The sequence below is a fragment of the Pteropus medius genome, unplaced genomic scaffold, assembly GCF_902729225.1.
Source record: "Pteropus medius unplaced genomic scaffold, Ma_sr-lr_union100, whole genome shotgun sequence".
Lineage (NCBI taxonomy): Eukaryota > Metazoa > Chordata > Mammalia > Chiroptera > Pteropodidae > Pteropus > Pteropus medius.
The window spans coordinates 17847451-17853526 of record NW_024346667.1 but is presented as its reverse complement, the minus strand read 5'-3'; positions in this window follow the sequence as shown (position 1 = coordinate 17853526).

The following is a 6076-nucleotide window of genomic DNA, read 5'->3' as shown; positions in this document are numbered from 1 at the left end:
GATGTGATATATCTCAATGTGGTTTTGAATTGCATTTCCCTAATGATTAGTAACATTAAGCACTTTTCAGGCACCCACTGGCCATTTCTATATCTTCTCTTGACTACCTATTCATGTCCTTTGCCCATTTTTCTGTCTATTAGTGATTAATTCAACCTCTAGCCCAGAGGCAGTGACTAGGACCAAAAGTTCTGACGTCCAATCACAGGGTTGATTTTCCTGGCAACCAGCCCCCCACGCCCACCCCCCCCACCCCCGCCCCATCCTGAGGGGCTTTCTGAAAAGTCACTTTATTAACATAAACTCAGGTGTGGTTTAAAAGAGGCTTGCTATGAATAAGAAAAGATGCTCTTTCCACCTTTATAGCCCCAAAACTATTTCAGGAATTGAGGACCAAAGGAAAACTCAAATATTATAACCAAAGGTTATAATTTTAAAAAAGCTTATTTTGCTCATATCACTTAAGATATTACAAGAGTTTTAGGAACTCTGGCCAGGAGCCAGGACAAATATCAAAATACATGTTTTTTATATCACAGTGAGAGAGCAAACATAAGTTTTTCTCAAATGGGTTTAATATAAGTAGAAAATAAACTTTTTGGTTGGAAGGGCATAAACTATTACTAGCCATCCAGTGCCTTCTCGGCATCACATCTGCCCTCCCCCAATAGTTATAATTGCTCCATTGTTTTTTACAAGTGCTAGCCAAGTCATTTCATGCTCTCTTCATGCACTTTATTTCAGATGCTACCATTCCTGACGATTTCAGTATAAAAATATGTCTCATCAATTTTATTAGACCTTCTTTTACCAACCTCTCCTCATTTCTCTCTTTCCTTTTCTTCCTCCTACCCCCTCCTATGTGTGAAAGTACATATATTTCACATGCAAACACAGACAATAACAAATATTTACATCCTGAAATTAGGCCAGGCCTTTCTGAGAGGGAGGGAAAGAAGCTCAAATAAGAAAAATTCTAGATATTGAAAATATATTCTTCAATAAAGTGTACAAGAGGCAGGATACATTAGATTGGATACTAAAGGGAATTAGAAAACAAGCTTGAAAAATTCTCCTAAATTAAAAAAAAATAACTATGCACAGAAAAAAAAATAAAGGGGAACAAAGGAATTATCTGTCAGATGCAATATGAATACAATACAAAATTAACATGAATGTAGCAAAAAATAGTCACAGTTATTCAGAAGTATTTATAATATTTATGAATGAAGGCATAAACATTCATTATTAAAAGATTAGTTAAAAGCTAAAAATAGCAAGATAATGGAGTATTATAAAAAATATTTAAACAGCATTATAGAAGACATGTAATATATAAAATGATATAATATTTATGTTGCAATATTAAATTAAAAAGAAAATTATAAATAGTATTGTGTGGTTCAAATTTTGTAAAAAATATATATTCTAAGAAATAACTAGAAATACAACAACATTTTTAATAGAGGTTCATTACAGAGATGGGAATATGAAAACGTTTTCTTTCCTTCTTCTTTCTTTTCCCTTACTTTTTTTGTTTCCAAATTATCAATTTTTGTTTCCAAATTGTATTTTGTATTCTGTTTTTAATTAAAACCAGGTGGGTTTTTCTCTGTCTCTCTCTCTTGTTTTTTTTGGGGGGAGGGGGGATTTTGAGTGAAGCAGATTAAATAAATGTGAAATTATTTCTGAAGATTCTGAATGAAAAAGCCACATCTCCATACTTCTGTCTGGTTCTCTCAAGATGTTTAGGTGTGTTATAAACAGTCAGAAAATATCACCTCAGTAATTGTCAGGGGATTAGTGAGAGTTCTTTGGCTTCATGATTGCAATTGACTCTAAAGGCAGAACGTGCTAGGGTGTTTGGCTATTAAACAGAAAGTTACTGAATAATCCTGGAAATGTATAGCTTTTCACTTTCAATTGGGTATGGAATATTATAGAGCAAGCGTCTATTTGCTATGGGAAAAGAGCCTGCAATCATGGTAAGTGTAAAGAAATGCAGAATAAATGGTCACAATTACTGTCTCTGCTCATTCCGATCCCACGCATATTCATCTGGAAACTTCCAAATCCTGAAAACCTTAAAAACAGATTTATCCTGTGATTACTTAAACCCATCATCTGACACCTCACTAACTTGCCAAACATATGTTCCCTTGAAGTTTTGGCTCCTGGGCAAACTTAATTGTACTATAACTTTTTCACAATTCCAGAAACTTGAAGCTCTAGGACAAACTTGACTTTCTTCCTTCCAAAGTTCAGTCCAAAAATAGGACCATTCAACGAGAGCTATTTCTAGCTAGAATTCCCATTTAACACTTTTAAACATTGTGTTTGAACTGTGAAAATTAGAGATTATTAAAATTAACTGAAATTATCCAGAGATAGTATAAAAATGAAAAATAACTGACTAGAAGAAATACTAACATGTTTTTCTTCACATATTAAAAAGTGCTTTTATCAATAAGCAGTCATAAATCCAATTGTAAGTACTATATCTACTTTGTTCAGCATATTAATGATTAAACAAATACTCGAGTATGGTGTGAGAGGCACTGGTTATGTACTATGAAAAATACAAAAAGGCAAACTCCTAAAATTGTACATGTAGGGACTTTCAACATAGTTGAGATAACAAAATATAAGCATAAAAATAAAGGTGTCTGACAAGGCAGACAAGTGCATGTTAAGAACCAAAAGAATGAAATGGACCTTCAATGTTACAGAAATTCTGGGAAAGAACATTGTGGTCTTGGAGGTTAAAAAAGGCTTTTTGGTTCAGGTCTAATGTAAATTGAATGTTGGATTATAAATAGTACTCAAGGTAGAAGATATCCACCTATGATACATCTGATAAGGGGTTAATATCCAAAATATATAAAGAACTCATATAACTCAACAACAACCAAAAAAACCCCTCAAACAATCCAATTAAAAAATGGGCAGAAGACCTGAATAGATATTTCTCCAAAGAGGACATACAGATGGCCAATAGACATATGAAAAGATGATCAAGGTCACGAATCATCAAAAAAATTAAAATTAAAACCACAATGAAATATCACCTCATACCGGTCAGAATGGCTATGATCAATAAATCAAAGAACAAGTGTCGGTAAGGATGCAGAGAAAAGGGAACCCTTGTACAATGTTGGGATTGCAAACTGGTATAGCTGCTACAGAAAACAGTCTGGAGGAATTCCTCAAAAAATTAAAAATGGATCTACCTTTTGACCTAGCATTGCACTTCTTGGTATTTATCCAAAGAAACCCAAAACACCAATTCATAAAGATCTATATTCACAGCGCCTTTATGTTCACGGCAGCGCTAATGCATAATAGCCAAGATGTGGAAGCAACCTAAATGCTCATCAAAAGATGATTGAATAAAGAAGTTATGGTTCATATACACAATGTAATATTACTCAGCCATAAAAAATGAAATCCTTCCATTTGCAATGACATGGAGGGACCTAGAGGTTATTATGCTGAGAAAAATAAGTCAGACAGAAAAATGTAAATACCATATGATTTCACTTATATGCAGGATCTAAGGAACAAAAAGAACAGACTCACAAATATAGAAGACATTCTGGTGATCGCCAGAGGGGAGGGGAGTCGGGAGTTGGGGTAAAGAGGCGAAGGGTTAAAGAAGTACAAATTGGTAGTTGAGAGATGGTCACAGGGATGGAGAGCACAGTGTAAAGAATGCAAACAGCAGTAATGTGATGGCTGTGGGAATAGCCAGAGGGATGATAGAGTGATCAGGGGAGAGTTTCATAAACTATATAAATGTCTAGTCAATGTACTGTATACTTGAAACTAATAATAAAATAAAATTTTAAAAAATTAAGAAATAAAATGCTTAAAAAATAAAAATAAATAGGACTCAAATATGTATATCTATATAGACATACAGATAGATATGGATAGATGTAGATATAATGTTTGATTGCCCTTGGAAAATCCTGGGCAAAGGTATTTTCCTTGGGAATGAGGAAACTATGTGAAGCAGAGGATTCTTAGAGTATATTGGGAGAAAATGAGGCTTGAAAGAGTGATTGCAGCCAGACTGTAAAAGTTATTGAGAATACCAAACTAAATAATTTTAATTTTAATCCATGAGTAATAGGTACTTAAGACTGCTAGTGGCACAAGGGCATGATATAATAAATTAAACAGATATTGAGTCCTATAACAAATGTCTCACTCCATTTGGACAGCTATAACAAAATACCACCTACTGGGTAGATGATAAACAACAGAAATTTATTTCTCACAGTTCTGGAGCCTGGAAGTCTAAGATCAGGGCACTAGCACGGTTGAGCGAGGGCCCCATCTCAGGCTGCAGCCTTCTGTTATATCCTTACATGGTGGAATGACTAAGCAAGCTCTTCGGGACCTTTTATTTTTAATTAATTTTTATTTTATGATTACAGTTGATATTCCATATTATTTTATATTAGTTTCAGGCATATAGCACAGTAGCTAGAAATTATGTAATTTACAAGTGGTGCCCCCGATAAGTCTAGTTCCCACCTAATACCAGATGGGAAGGGAGGTGAGGGGCTGGGTGGAAAGGAAGGAAGGATTAAGAAATACAAATTGGTAGTTACAAAATAGCCATGGGGATATAAAGCATAGGGAATAAAGTCGATAATATTATAATAACTATATGTAGGGCCTCTTTTAGAAAGGCAATAATTCTGCTAATGAAGGCTCCACCTTCATAATCTAATTGCCAGGTATAGAATTCTATGAGAACCCCTGAAATTTCGTTGTAACTTTACATAGTCTTAATTTTTTATAACAAACTCCAAATATATGATCCTGTGATGCTGTGGGTAAGCTAACCTTTTTGCTTATTAACTCATATAAATCAGTATGTGAATGTCATCTCAGAATTCACTTATGATACACACACCAAGCCTGATTTTTACCAGGCTAGCTTTTATTTTTATATTTTCAAATTATGAGGCTCTGTGTTTATATATTTAAATATTTAAATATATGTGCACACTAAATGTATAGCAAGGTCCCAAATTAAGAATACTAAATAAACCTAAGTCAGAAGGTACTATGGAAATACTACTTTCGAGTCCTATATTAATGTAATAATTAATTCTTCAGTAACAGAAAAGTGTTCTTAATAACAATAAAATTTTAAAAAGAACAGGGAAGTATAAAAAACAGAAAAATAAATAAAGATGTTTAAGTTTTTAAAAGAAACCATGAACGGAAGATTGAGACTTACTATATAGAGCTTGAGGGGCAAAATGTTTTTTAAATAGTGAGATTCCAATGTGTATAAGTATGCCAATTCCCTGAAAGTCATACAACAAATATCTTGTAGCTTTAAAATCTTTAGCAGCATGCGATGAGGTGAGCCAAAGCAGTCAGGAGAGGTAGTTCAGCACCAAAAACATACACGCCAATTGTTAGAGGCTTGCCAGGTTTGGAAACTACTCCTTCTTTATGGAGCAGATTTTTTTGGAAAAATAAAATGGCAAATTTACTAGATTAATCTCTTCTTTTTTTGTGCCTTTAAAATAAGCCATGAGAAATAGAGCAAGGTCCAGACTAAATTGACGGGACCTATACATTAGGTCAGCATCTGTCTAAAGGCAGAAACACAGGCAATGCGTTCCTGGCCCCACACTGGAGTACAGAAGAGTGTGTGAATACAAATTAGGCCGAGCCCAAGCAGCACTTAGGGGCCAGCCATGTCTTGCATCTCACAAACTCTGTAAGCCTATTCCCAGATAGGAAAGGACCCATTAGTGTAGTCATGCCTGCAAGCCAGCTATTCACTGGAAATCCCAAAGCCGTTTCATAAACCTGATGGGTCATCAGAATCACCGGGGATGCTTTTCCAAAATGCAGATTCTTAGATCCTAACCTGAATGATTTTCAGTGAGTAGGTCTGTGGTGGGGCGAGGGCATCTTAAAACCAAATCCTTTTTCTTAGTAACATTTTTGTTACTTCGATTACCAGTCACATATATCATAAAAATAATATTTATCAGCATGTGTAGGATTCGGCATAGGAAAATAGAGAACCCAATGCACTCAG